Raw genomic sequence first — 15852 nt, 5'->3', positions numbered from 1 at the left:
GATTAAACTATTTTCTATGAATTTTTATTTCTTTCTCCAAAATATAGATAAGTCCATATAAAGAGCCACACAGATCCAGACTAAAGATGATCTAATTTTTTCCTGTTTGTGTAAGTGATAATAAGGGCTGTATAGGAAAAAGTGTATAAACAGGGAATGAATAGCAGCATACTTTCTCACTACCATCAGATTTCCTGAGCATTATAGTTAATAGCCCTGATTGGCCTCTGCCATGAATTTGTTTGATCTAATTTTGAATTCATGTAGGCAATTAGCATCCACAACAAACTACCTAGTTAGATTAATTCCACTTGTTGGCTTTGGGACTGAGTCTTTAAGGGCCAGCAGAGCTGCATTAACTTGTTCTTTATCTGCAGAAAGCATCCTAGATGACATTGGGAATTAAATCTCAGGAACACATATTAAACAGAAACATATTCAATGTTAATGAATAATATGCAATAATATGCTCTGTCTTCCAAAGAACTTAGTGATATCATAGACATCTGTGCTCCATCAAGTCAGATGTCTGAGTGAACTGTTCAAATATGAAGATTCAAAGCCCCTGGAGTTATGACACCAATGCATGGAATTTCATGGATGTCTTGTTTGTATACATTTTCATTCTCTGAGTGACAGTAAAACAAATAAAGAAGGAAGGTGCAGATTTCCAGAACAGATTTTGCTTGGGAAAAAATTCTGTAACTTATTTATTAAAAAGATGAGGCAGTCTTCGGGCTAATTTAAGACCCATAGTAAATCAAGTTGTAAAAGCAATTAAGTAAAGATCTACAATACTGCACTTGGCTCTTTGCATATATGAGCATATAAATCACAAAAATGGAACTGTCATTTAAACATAGCTTTTTACCAGAGCTAAAAAAGATCTATTATGTGCACAGACTTTTATCTGACTTCATAGTTCCTCAGAATTCAAATTCAAGGGATGTTGTCTTCCTCATGATTGGCACTGAAGAACGAAAGGTATGGAAGACTTGAGTGTGTATTAATGGCAAAAAACTAGACAAAAAAAAAATTTAACTAGACTGCATCCATGAAAATGTAATGATCAAAGACCCAGGTAAAATTAATTGAGGAATAGATGAGGCAATTTTGGCTATAGGAGGTGTGGACTACAAGTGTGCACCTTTTATTGGTATTTTTTCTGCAGATTGGGTAACCACCCAAATGACTTTCAATAAGTTTTATTTCTGAAGAAGTGTCCAGCAGTCAGGGCATTTTGTGGAGCAGCCCTGTGGGATCAGAGGCAGCCTGAAGATTTCACAGAGCCAGGAAAAGGCTGCTTAACAAACCTGGGAGCCAGGGTTTGAACTGGGAGACTTTTTGGAGAAACCCCTGAAGAAATACAAGGCTGCAAATGTTTTCTGGAGAATACTTCATCACTTCTAGCTTTTTTTTTTTTTCTTTATACTATACCTATGTAGCATATAGAGATTGGTTGCACAGTGGAAGATGGTTTGGAGCTTGTGTCACTTAAAAATAACAAAACTTGTATCTTTAGATACACATGCAGAAGCAGATTTTCAGGAGTATTTAGCAACTAACCAGAGGCAAATAGTCAGAGATTTTTCAGAGCAGTTTATTGAAAAATTCTGATTTGAAATCAAGGTACCAAGCTTACTCAAATGCTTTAGAAAACCCTGTGAGGGACAGAATCAATCTTTAAATACCCATAGCAAATGATGAGCACATAAACAACCCTGAATCTCCAGGAGCACACTTGAGCATCCCTGCCTGAATAAAACTGCAAAGTAATTTGGTACTGTGGTACTGTAGATGCTGGAAATGACATGGCTGCTACAATTGTATTTATGGCTCCAGGAAGACTATGCAATATGCAAACTTATGGGTTTCTGGCAAGGTCTTGCTGTGCAGTTAAGCCACATGTTGCTGTCTTGATTTACATATTCAGATGGCTTAAAGCTCATCTGTATGCAGTGATGATGATTCTGGAACTCAGTACAGGTGTGGTTCCTTTCATTCCTATGAGGCTTCCCTGTGAAGTGCTCTTTATTGTACCAGAGAGCAGTAAAGACAAAAGAACAAACCCAGATGGCTTCACACAGATGCAGCAGATGCATACTATAAAATTTATCAGAAAAAAGGAGCTGGCCCGCTCATTTTTGCTTTTAAGTGATCAAATTTTTTGCTATTTTGGTTCTTTCTTCCGAAATTAAATTAATTACAAAGATATTTCCCAGTGCATAAATTAATTAAATCAGTTTTAATTCCAACTTTGAGACAGAAAAAAGATTCCTTTCTTAAAATCGTGGAGGCCTGCTTATCATCATTAGGAGTTTTGCCATTCATCCTTAAAGCTGCTGAATTTTTTACTTTGAAAACTCCCACAGTCTGCAACTGACAGGAGCAATAAGTACCAAAAAGCTTGCCAAAATTACCATGCCTTTTTGTATATATTTTTAAAAAGTGATATTTGGACCAAAATATGCCGTGCTGCTAGGTGAGGCAGTTGTTTCTTTAAGCTTATGGAGTACAAAGCTGTTGGGAAGTGTGTTACTCATGTCTGAGCTGGTTCTATTTACGGGAACCCAGTGCACTGGAAATTTAGGCATAACAGTATCTGGAGCTTGCAGAAATGCTCCTGAGATTTTGCCAGCTTAGACGAAAAATTGAGCTTTCCTTAATAATATATAAACATTTTGAGCTATCCCTGCCTGAAAACCTGCACAACCTGATGAAGAGCTGCAACTTGTACTTGATACTGCCTCAAAAGACACTGATATTCTCACAGAACAAGACCTGCCAACCCATGTGGAAGTATTGCTCTGTTTTTAGATCTCCAGATCTAGTCAGGAGATCTTTACCTTGTAAGCAGTCTTGCTGGAATTACTGAAAGTTAACTAAGAGCAGGACAGGATCCAACTGGAGTAAATTTATCAGAGTACAGACTCAAACTTTAACTACAGAGTCTCATTTTTTTACTTATGGAAACCAGAGAAACATCCTTATAAAAATCTCTGAGACTGAAGAAGATCATAGATGGAGGCTAGATCTTTATGTAACCTGCATGCCCATATATCTGCTCAAACATTTTTCAAGTATCCTTGCTCTCTGAAAACACTTTGCTGTTGTCATTTATGGTTTTTATGCATAGCATGTATTTTTAAAACTTTTCTTCCATACTCCTGGTGTTGTGTTTTTTGTGGTAGTTTTAAATATCAGATTTACAGCTTTATATGAAGGGCAATCCTTCACTGCTGATATTGTCAATCAGTTTTCTACCCATGCGGGGAAGAAGTGAGCAAGTGCCATACACAGTCAGAGTAGCAGAATTTGTGTTATCTACTGGATAAGTGCAACATTAGTATTGACTAGAGTATAAATTACTGCTTTTCTGTTCTTCAGTAATGACCTATACTGGGAAAAGAAGTGCTCAGTTCCTTAGACCTTCTTCTCAGTCCTGGATACTCTGGCCAAAGTGTTGTACTAATTTTGACAGAAGCCTGTGTCTCAATGGCCTCATACTGTGGGTGGCCATTCCTAGCAGACTGGCTTTTTTCCAGTTAGGTTAATGCTTTGTAAAGGCATCTGAATTTTATTATCTGCTGTAGGTACATCTACAAGGTGCAGCACAATGAGCACTGTGCTTTTATTCACTAGAATTTTGATGGATTATCATCTCTATCACACATACCAAAGAGGCATCAGAGGGCAGCAGTCTCCACTACTTGGCCAGAGAAGAGCCAAATTAAATCATCTCACCTGTAGCTAAAAATCAGGTGAACATTTGTGGGTTTGTTTTTTTTTTTTCTGCATGGCCTTTTGTTTTTTGTTTTGTTTTGCTGGTTGGTTTGTTTGTTTTTTCCCTTCAGTGAATATTCTGGATGTGGGACAGATTCTCATTTTGGATCAAAATCAAGTCCCTGAGATGTAGAAATCAGTATTCCTTTTGAGTGAAGGGAAATCCAGTGATGCTACAATTGTACAAAAAAATCAAATGTATGCCTTTAAATCAGCAGATGTATGGACTCTGCATGAATTAAATAAAATACTGTTAAATGTATTATAAGGATTGATCTCTTTTTCAGGAATACATTAAAAGGTCATTTGTAGACTCAATTATTTTATCATTTGGCCCAATTACCAATGCAGAAAATAAAATTACTTCCAAGTGTTTACCATGGCACAACCGTCTCTCAGTTATTTTAAAACCAAAAAAAAAAAAGAAATTTGAATAAATTTTTTGCCAAAATTTTTTGTCAGTCCTTCAGATCAAATGATATTATACAAGGTTTAGCATATTCTAAGGAAAAAACCCTACAAGCAATAGTTTTCATGCAACATGTCAAAGTGAATTGTTACTAGATTTTTAAGTTTTTAAAAAATGAGACTGCTGTTACATGGGTGCAAAAAACACTGTAAAACAGTAAGTTGACTGAAGGTGAAAGGAATGTGGTAGTAGACACTCATTAACTTCCTTTCTATGGTGAAAAAATTCAGCAAATTAGTTTTGAGTCTGCAGGGTCCACTTAAAACTAAAAACATCTGCTCAAAAGCTGTTGAAATGCCACTCAGAATTAATTAATTTTATCTTGAGAAAAAATGCCTATGCAGTGGTAAGGAATGAGTTTGAAAGGATAAGCTAATAAAAATTTGAAAGAACTGAACTGAAAAAGCAAAAAAATATTGGAAAAGACTGTTTCAATTACTTTTTTTATTTCTTACGCTCACTAATTTGGCTCTGCTGACATGACAGAATGCCAGTATTTGGATTTCATCACTGACAATTCATGCTGACATTCCTTCTTACTTGTAAGACTAATATTTTTCTATTTCCTTTGATGAGAATTCTGAAAAAAAATGATGACATTTTGATTTTTGTTTGTCATGGTTCATCACATGGTAAAGCAATTGGCAAATTGAGCAACATGACTTAAAGGTATGTTCACTTACATATGTTAAGACACAGGTGTTTAAAAAATACTTCAGCTACATGCCAGAAAAAAAGTCCCTTAAAATAATTGGAGATATTTAAGGTTTGTGTTAGTGCTTTTGGCCAGACTATAGTCTAGCACTGAAAAGTGCTCATCTTCTGCAGAATTAGATCTAAGGTATTTCTAAAGAACTGAAAGTGAGTTGATTTATATAAGAAATTAGGAAGAAATTCTTAACTGAGAAGGTGGTGAGACACTGGAAGATGCCACCCAATGAAGATTTAGATGCCTCATCCCTGGAAGTGTTCAAAGACAGGTTGGATGGGTCTTTAAACAACCTGGTCTAGTGGGAGATGTCCCTGCCAAGCATAGGGGGGTTGGAATTAGATAATCTTTAAAGTCACTTCCACCCCAGACCATTCTGTGATTCCATGCTTGTGTGAAAGGTCTGAACAAACACAGTCCTATCAGCCAAGACCACCGCTGAGCTTTAAACATATCACTGCCATTAATGTATCCTCACACGTGTTGGACACACATTGTACCTTACAAGATATCCTAGGCTGCTTGTCTTGCAAGGGCACTCTGCTCAAGCCAAACTTAAACTTAAACTATCTACTTCAGTGATACATTTCTATCTCAGAAATGGGTAATTTAGATTTTGTGCTGATTGTAAAATCCCTGCCTTGGAATTTGATTTGTTGCAGTGATATTGATATAAAATCATACCCATGAACTATAAAAGAGACTTTATGAAGCTCACCTACATGAGAGTAACATCAGTCAAGTGGTGATGCATGTCACTCTTGGCAAATTCCAGAATAATGTTTACATTTCCTTGCTCTCTGCTGTGTTCAGCATAACATCCTCATTCACTCTTCCTTTTCCTGAAATGAAAAATACTGTTCATCCAGAATGAGGAGAACTAGGTGAAGTGGGAGGATACCTTCCTTTTTGTTTGTCCTTTGAATAGGACAGCAACCTAAGCACATGTAGAAATATCACTTTTTATTATGAAGAATCTCATTAATGTCCTACAAAAGTGCAAAATTTTAAAGATAAAACTTTAAAGATTTTAAAGATGAGACTTTTATTCTGTTTAGATATAACCCATACAAGCAGCTGATATCTATTTCTAGTTTCTCATGACGATTAATGCTTCTGTAGACCTGGCAGCATTTCAGCTTGATGCACAGTGCCCTCATGGATCATGGCATCTGAGTGTGAAAGTGCTTTTGAGTCCAGGAAAGCCCTCACTGAGTCCATTCCAATGACAAGGCTGTAAGCTGGTGTTCACAAAATAAATAAAGAGATATCAAGTACCTCTAAAAGCTCACTAGGGTGCTTATTTTCAGTTCCCCAAGTGGAATGTTATTCAAGAACTCCACTTTCCCTCTCATTTCAAGCCTAATGGGTTTGTGATCCTTTTTGTGAGCCACTGATGTGCACAGAATCAAGAAGATAATGAAGAAATTGTGGAGGCACAGATACAGCATTGATAATTAAAGATGCTGTGGGGTTTTTAAGTTCTCAGTCTAAAAGCAGAAAATCTCTTGATTTTCAGGGCTTATATGTTTCTTTTCACAAAAAGGCAACACATTTCAGCTAGAAAAGAAACATTTTTTATGATCTCATTTACATTTTGGCTCTGTTCCTACCAAACTCCATTGTGCCCCTTTCCTGTTCCATCCCAATGCATCTCTTCCAACCTTTAATTCAGACATTTTCTACCCCCTTCCCTACCATTTTGTCCTGTCAAGTACTTCAGTCCCACAGACTGCAGCTCTTTAATAAAAAGAGCTGTCCTTTGACTTGTCTCTTTCTTTGCTGATGTTACACCTATTTTCCCAATTCAATACCTTCCTGTTCCCTGACTGTGGCAAGGTTCAGAAAGTCCTCTTTCCATGGATTAAAAATCTGTTTTAACTTGATTGCAACTGCTCACACTGAAATTCTTCACATATATACACACAAATTGTACTCCCTGCCATTGAACTCCTCTTGCCATTTCAGTCTGCAGTTTGTGTGCTTTTCAGAGCTCTAGTCAAAGAGTTCTGTGTTTTTATCTGCTGCTAAATCTGCATTTCCTCTGCAGAACTGTCTCTGTCTGCAGTCTGCATGCATTCTGTACAGAGTAGATGTACAAAGCATATTTAGCATCTACAAATAGTTTACTCTGATTAACAGAGAGTCTGTAAGGACAGAAGTGCTGAGGTAACACAAGGAGTGTTATATGGGAGTGGATGTTGTCAACAGCTGGCTGAACATGAGCCAGGAGTGTGCCCAGGTGGCCAAAAAGGCCACTGGCATCCTGGCCTGTCTCAGCAATAGTGTGGCCAGCAGGACCAGGGCAGTGATTGTTCCCCTGTACTCAGCACTGGTGAGGCTGCCCCTCATGCTCCATGTTCAGTTGTGGGCACCTCACTACAAAAAGGACACTGAGGTGCTGGAGCAGGTCCAGAGAAGGGCAGTGGAGGAGGAGAAGGGTCTGGAGCACAGTCCTGATGAGGAGTGGCTGAGGGAGCTGGTGTGGTTTACCCTGGAGAAAAGAAGGCTCTTGAGAGGACGTGGTAGTTAGATGAGGGTTGGTCTCTTCTTCCAAGTACCAAGTGAAAGGTTGAGAGGAAATGTCCTCATGTTGCAGCAGGGCAGATTTAGATTAGATATTAGAAAAGATTTTTTAATGGAAACTGTAGCTGTTGTGAAGCACTGGAGCAGGCTGTCCAGGGAAGTAGTTGAATCACCATCTCTGGAGGTATTTGAAAGACATAGCTTAGTGATGGACTTGGCAGTGCGGGGATAACAGTTGGATCTTACAGGTCTTTGCAGCCTTAAGGATTCTGTGATCCTATGATCCTATGATTCCAAGCCTCTCACACATTTCCCAGGAGGTGTGAGGAGTAGGTCACTGTCACACTACTCAGGAGAGGTGTTAGCATGTTCCATTTACCAGTTTGTTCAATATATTTACTTCCATACACTTCTAAATCAGACCTAATTTCTTTTTCATCAAGTTCTCAAGAAAGCCACTGTGAATCATCCATTTAGATGAAGTCATCAGTGGGCATCCAAAAAGGAAAAGATGGGAATTCTTTGTGCATTACTCCTAGGCCCTGGTGGAGGAAAATGCATCTGCAAGGGAGCTGGGACTCATGCAAAGGGCTGGAATCTTCACTTCTCCTGCTCATAGCCCATCCCCATCAAGTGGCCCCTGAGGTCCCCTCTGTGTGATGCATAGATATTTCTGACATTCCCTGTCCCTTTGAGATAGGTCAAGGAGCACAAGCTTCATTTGGGTGCTTCCCAGGGTATTTCACAGCCTGGATCCTTCACTGAGCCTGGAAGAGTCTCGGTGCTTCAAACTTAAAAGCTCTCAGAGTCCACAACATTTTATTCATGCTGTTGACAAATTTAGAAATAGGAATATAGTAACAGGAGGTGGAACAGCTGTGTTCTAAAGAGAACTCCTTATGTGCAAAATATTTGATTTATGCAATTCACTAAAACATCCTACTATTTTGAGTTCACTCATTTCTGGTGTATCTGGGTAGCAGACTTAAGTCACAGGAGGAAATTATTGAAAACACTTACAAATCTTTAAAACAAAGCAAAACAAAAACCTAGGGCAAAATGTATCATATACAGAGACTTCTGGCAGCTGTTGAGAATTGAGTGAAACAACTTGATTCATTGAAAAAATAAAATATTGGATTCTGACTTTACATAGATTTCAGATGTATAGGTCCAAGATTATAATTCTGAAAAAACAGTCAGTTGCTAGTCCAGTTGGAGATAACCCATCTTATTCTTTCTCTTTTTGTTTGTTTGGATTTTTGTTTTGTTTGCTTGTTTATTTATAGTATTATTTTGCTTTAAATTTTGGGAATTATTCATCATCATGTCTTTGTGTTACCAGAACTACGTTGCTCATGAAACTTGTGGAAATTTTCCTCTGTACCATTGTGTCTATAAAATTTATCTTCAGATATTTATGCATTCTGCTCATGGATATCTACTTTTTCAATACTTAGATTGATGGGACAGTATCATCCAAACTGAATATTTTCCTTTGTAAATTGTTACATTTTTGAGCAGTATACAGTACAAATAGATAATTGTTCATTTGGTGTACAGATTTCCAGATTTCACTGTACTGGTTGCTCACAGGTTGCCTTTGTCTTGTTGAGTTTTTTATTTCATCTTCCCTAAACCTCACAGTTGCTGCTTTTACCTTTTTTTTGGTGCTATGGTTGTTCTACTTCCTGTCATTTCTTTACATTATTTGATGAGCATTGAATTTATAGGTATATCTCTGCCTTTGTATTCCTTCTGTGAGTTTGAATTGCTTCTTTTGTCTTGCTGTATGTCTGTTACTTTTCTGTCTCTGCAGTCATGACTTGCTGAACATGGCAATTTCTCTGTAAAAGCAGAACAAATTTTTGTCTATTATTTTTATAGCATTTAAATCAGAATAATAGAAAGGAAAATAAAAACATGTCAGGAGAGGGCTGAAAAATTTAAGGGTCTGTGTTACTTAAATATCATTCTGGTTGTATTTAAAGATACAGTTTTTAGTTTGGCCTACATTTTCATTAGATAGGATTCACACTTTCAGCTGTGACTCTTGTCATTTCAGGTGCTGATGTCACTTTAATATCAAGATAATTTTACAGAAACTTGCACATTGTTTTTCTTTTGCCACCTATGTCCTTTTTACAAAGAATTTTTTGTGAGACTAGGAACAAAGTTAGGAAAAAAGTAAATTTCCTAACTTATAAGTTTAACCTGCACAGCAAATTTTGATTTTAGAATAATGTTTTGGTTGCAAAATGTCACTACTTCCACATCAGAATGTCATGTAGAAGTCCATTGCTGCAGAGGAAATTGTTACAGTGCCACTGGCATGCTAGGATTTTCTGCCACCCTCTCCATTGCAGAGAGCCAGCCAAAAACATAGGAAAAACACAGCAGAATTCCAATGTTTCTTTTGCCTTTGAAAAGTATTAATGCTTACTATTAAACTAAATAGCAAGTAATCCTGTCATTGAAAATAGCAGCACATATATTAGGAATGCAGAATGCAACATGCTGCTAAAAGACAGCATTGTTTAACTGCTGAAGACATTCAGTTTTGCACATACACTGGATAAGTGGGGACACATTAAAGTATTTAAATACTAACCCATGAGATAAATATTTGGCAGATTGTGCCAACTGCACAAGGACACAGCTGCTGAGCACATGGGCTGCCGTGGCTGTGGCTGTGGTGGGTTTTGGCAGACAAATGGGAAGGTCACAAAGAAGAGGGAAGAGGTGGTGGCATCACACCACAAAAAGAGAGATGCAGGCACTGGAACAAGCATTTGGGATGAGCTGACTGGGTCCGACATTCATCATGTGGGATTCGGCAGTCTCAAATTACAAAAAAACCATGTTTATTCCAGCATGCTCCCAATACAATGAATTTTGATGGACATGACTTGGAGTGAGAGTTCAAAGCTCTGCTAAAATGCATAACCAGCACTGTGCAGTGCTGTGTGGACCTGGATTTAGTGTTTCACTAGGTCCATTACCTCCCAAAATCAGTCCTTCGCTGAACGCACAGTATTTTCCTGACAGCTGTGGAATTCGGTTTTGGAAGACAAAATAGCAGTGAATGTTAGAGCTGTACAAAATCATTGCTATAATGCAATCTCCTGCATAAAAGTAGATGCAAGCCCTTAAAAAGGGACTTTACTGCATTACCCATGAACTCTGCGTGAAACCTATGGTTCAGTTTTGAGATATGACCTAAATTTCATACAGCTAACTAACCTTTATTAAAAATTCTGGACCACAATTTCACTGAATTCTTTACTGTATCTCATCATGAGAACTTTTGGATAAAGTGTAACTCCTTTCATTTCACTTTTGCTCTGAAGAACCACAAAATTTGAAACATTTATATTTTTCTTAGAAAATGAAGACCAGACATTATATCAACTTGGGGATGACAAGAACCAGGACCAGTCAGAAAAGTCAGATATGAAGTTACAGTTATTACATATTTGGTTTCTGAGAGGCAGGATTTTCTTCTAAAGAAAGATTATGATCCAAGATATGACCCTTCTATTATAAGGCCAAGTGCATTACTTTGTACTATGTTAATCTCTACTACTAAGATTGTAAAAATTTTGATTGTAAAGGCAGCACTGCTAAAATAATCCCCATTTCTGTTATTTTAATTTTGCTCTGGCAGTGTTTTTCAGAAACCAGTGCAATTTGTGTGGAAATCAAGTTAGCCAGTGCATAACTGAATGCTTGTTCAAGATTTAGGTTTATGTGCATTTTGAGTGCAGTCTCCAAAGCGGCCATGGTCAGAGTTCAAGTATGGAAAATTAAGTCAGCTGCTATTTTAGAACACAACAAAAATATATCTAAAAAAACCCCCATTCTTATATTTTTTCCAATTAAAATTTAACTTGAACAAATTAGAATGTATGTTACAATTCAGATGATACCAAAAGTTTTTCCATCCTGCTTTTAAATATAGATTATGCTAAAATAAAAGCCTATTAAATATCAAGGCCAATCTTCTGAATGATAGTAAGGTTAGGTCTCTGAATCCACTGATAAATACTGGATGTGGTTTTAATTGTTGTTGAATTCTTCTTTCCAAATTTCAAGTACCAACACCTGATAGTGATGGCTCTAATATCTCAAGGAATTCTACCTTAACTTTGGATTTGAGCAACGTATGTTTATTCTTTATGAATACACACATACACATGCTCAATAAATAATAAATGAATAAAAATGTATGCATTCTTAATGGGTAGCTGGGAACCATTATATGCAGTAGATATCCAACTGCATAGCTGTTAAATGTCATAGTGTTTGCTTCCAAGTCTGTACTGGGATTAGAACAGGTTACAGTTTGTGGCATGCTGGTATTAGTCAGTAACCATGGCTGATATTGTTACACACTTCGTCCTTAATGCTGTCTGTGCTTTCACCTTGGAAACCCTTCAGAGATGAACTTTCCTGCAACAACTTTTGTTGTAGAAAGGGTTCTCAGTAACTAATTTTGGGATCGATTTATTGACAGTGGTGACATTTTTTCATTTATTAGGATGTACAATAGAGACTTTAAAATTATTAATATTAATGTTTGAAAAAAAAAGTCAGGTATTAGGTAATAGATACAGAGATACTTGGGTAATTTCCGTGCTGCATGCAGGGGAGCTGCTGGAAGTGTCTGCCATGAGAGATGCTCTGCGCTGATCTTGCACTTTATGTTCTTATTGCAATTACTCAGGAAATTAAAGATCTGTACTCCACACAATTTATGCATTGCTTTGATTGTGAATAAGTTACTATGGGCAGGGAGAGGCAACATTTTTCAAAAAGGAAGAGTTAAAGTGAGAGGTAGGCTGTTGGTGAGAGAGAGACCACCATCCTGCTATGAAAGGCAGCCTCACGGAAAGACAAGGCACAAGCAGCCCAAGTAGCTTTCACACTAATCTGACATTAGCTATGGTTTTCCTCTGGCAGAATTATTTTATTGAACCAGAAGATTTTTTTTCCCCACTTTTTGTTTATCCTTTAAATCACATGCAGGAGTTACAGCCTTCATTTTGCCAAAGAGCATGTCTTTGGAAAAAATATTAAATGTGAAGAAATGTGATATAGTTTAGACATTGTTTTCTTGAGGAGAAAAATGCTACACAATAATTAGCAAAAAAGTGACTTATGACACGTACAGTTTATTTTACATTTTGTTTGTTTGGTTTTCAGATCTGGCAAAGCTCATGGAATAATGAAGTGGTGACACCCACCATTCAAAATCAATCAAAATTCTGATGCCTGAAAACTCTAGAAATTCAGTCTGTGAAACAAACTGATTCATAAAACCACTCATCTCATGCCAGACAAACTTCATAAGAAATTAAATCAGCTTGTGAAATGGAGGAGATTACATTGCTACTGGATAAATAATTAAAATTCCTCTAGCTGAAATACTCTCAGTTTTTGTAAAGACACTGTATGTTTTTATGCACAGAGATGAAACTATACAAAGACATATGACATTGCTGTAAAAACCTAAAGTGGTTTCTTTAGATTTTTTTAGACAAGGGAAATATTAGAGAGATTAGACCTGTTTCCTGTTAACATAGATACATAAGGTGAGACTGAAGAAAAACACAACCTTCTGGAAGAGGTAACTAAGATACCTCTTATATTATAGTAGTTAGGGAATTCTAGTGAACTTGAGAACAATTGGATTAAAAGTATTTTAAAAATGTGTAACCAATGGAACTGTAGGCTATCATGTTAAGAGCATAAACCCCTTAAGCATTAAAATGAAAGTCAGCTCCTTGATGGTGTCAGTCCAGGGAAAGTTCTCAATGGGTTCTGTGTCTCTGACTGCCCATTGTGTGTGTGTCAGGTGCACCCAGAACTGGCTGCTGTCAGAGACAAGATGTGGTGTCACTGTCTGATGTGGGGTGAGAAAACCTACACTCCACTGTTGTCTTAAGAGGAAGAAAGAGTCCATTAAGACACAGGAATCTGCTTTTGAATCACTCTTCACTGGAATGGACTTTTAAGCCCTTCAGTAGCTGTTCCAAAGGCAGGAGCTCTCCACTTAATGGGAAACAGGTCTTGAAAAATACAGCCAGATAAAGCAAAGGAGGAACAGAATCTCTGAGATGAACTGAACAGATAATGGGATCCAGTTAAATTGTTGCTTTTAATGCTTTCAGTAAGGAATGCTGGGATAAATTAAGTACGCAATAGAAATTCAGATTTCAAATACATGTGTGATCCAAAGGGCTTCTGGGTGTCTAAAATTATTATTTTCATGGGAATTACCAAAAAGGCAGGAATTCTGAATTATTAAACCACACTATCATGTGTTTGAGACTTCATAATTTTTATTGCCTTATAAGGCATGAGATGCCCTCATATTCTTAGCATTTCTTTTTGTGAATAAAACAATAATAATAACAATAAGAATTACTTTATTATCATTATCTTTTTTTTTTCAGGTGGGCAATGAAGTTATTTTTAAAGCCAAACTATGAATAGAGCTGTTTCCCCACAGTCCACAGCATGAAAAGAAGAATAATCTCTGACTTGCTCTTCTTTCTCTCTCTCTATTGCAAATAAATTGTTTGGCTTGCAGTTCATCATTTCCTATTTAAAATAAACTTTTAGGGTTTCTCAAACCCTGCTATAGATTCTGATCCCAAAATCAACAAAAGCCAAAACAAAGAATTGAATTGACTTCTGTAAGCTTTGGATTGGCTGTATAACATACAATCAATCAGTCACTTTTTCTTTCTTTTGCACAGGCCTACAGCCCCTTTGCTACCATGTGGAGGATATTAATATGGAAATACTTTGCAAAGAAAAATAGTAGAGAATTTAAAAGGTCTTGAATTAGAACCCAATTCAAAGAAAAAAATGAAAAAGAAAAAAATACTGTGCAGGTTATTATACAGTTGCTTTCCATATTGTTACATTTAGTGACTATTTACATTTAGCTTAATGTACATGAGAACAAGTTTGCTACCTATTTCTTTCTCCTGCAGAATTCCATTTAGAGAATTGGAAATATTTACATTCTGACAATACATGATTTTTATGTAAGTATGTCACATGAATATTGTGTGTTGTAATTTTTTAACTGCATTGTAATTTCTGTGACCTTTTTCAGGAGAGAAGATCAAACTAAAAATGAAAACCAAGGAATAGACATAAAGTTCCAAATGTAGTACAAGCCCCCTAATTCTGGCAAGCTTTCCAGCACAACACCCAAGGGGTTGATCCCAGCCAGAAGAACAATTTGGCAAAGAGAAATCTCTAATAACAGACGCATCTGCTGTAAAATTTTGGCTGTTGTTAAGCCAGAGAGACCTGGTTAAGGACCAAGTAATTTTTATGTCTACTGAAATACATATATTTCTGAGCTGGTTTGGAAACTGGGGTATTTCACTGTCAAACTGATGATCTAACAGTGAGGGTGTACAAGAGAGTGATATTTCCATCATTGCTGTAACTTAATGAATATTGTAATATCATTATTAATAAAAAAACCTACTGTGATGACTTGTGAAGGAATGTAGTGTTAGTTACCAAAATACCCTAAGGTCACTGGATTATTCAATGCTCATGTGGAAAAAAATATCCAAAATTCTACAATTGCTTATTTTGCAACAGCTACATGTGCTACATAATTTCTTTGCAATGCTTATTTTGCTCTGGAGGGAAAGTCTACATAAGACTTTATGCTTCTCTAGTTTCCTGCTCCTTAGAAATCAAGCAGTTGCCAAATATTTCTGAACTGTGCGTCCTAGCCTCAAAATCCGTAGTAGGAGGCAGTGTTTTTGTCTCTGGTTTTCATGGCAGATAAAGTGAAATATTCATTATACAAGAACATAATTTTCAGGAAGAATGTAGCCTTTTTAGTGCATGAGTCATCTTTTTGTTACATGTACATAAAATGAAGGAGTTTTAAATTATCTTCTGCTGGGGGGTCTTGCAAGGGTTTAAATAATAATAGCTGCTGAGGAAAGCTGTAGCAGAAACAGAAATGTAGAACTTGGGATTTCCAGCATCCAGCATTTCCTTGAAGAAGATGACACATTTTCAGTTTTCTGGTTAGTTAGTCAGACCTGTTTATTTTTTAAATATAAAAGTACACTTCTTTCTTGGAAGATATCTTAAGACTGTCCGATAGCATATGTTGCAGAAGATGCAGATGCTCCCTTTTAAAACTACTATTCATAACTTTGCTGAAAATAACTCAGTTTTCTGTGAATCAAAGGATGGACCTTTGTGTAAGTTCTGATCACACTCATGTTATTCTCATTAATGAATTTAAAAATGCTGAGGTGCTTGGGCCCTTTTGCTTAGGTGTCCAGTGTCAGACGGACTTGCAAAAAGATACATT

The sequence above is a fragment of the Agelaius tricolor genome, unplaced genomic scaffold, assembly GCF_023055355.1.
Source record: "Agelaius tricolor isolate 1412-34295 unplaced genomic scaffold, bAgeTri1.0.p SCAF_7, whole genome shotgun sequence".
NCBI lineage: Eukaryota > Metazoa > Chordata > Aves > Passeriformes > Icteridae > Agelaius > Agelaius tricolor.
Note: the sequence above shows the minus strand (reverse complement) of the source record.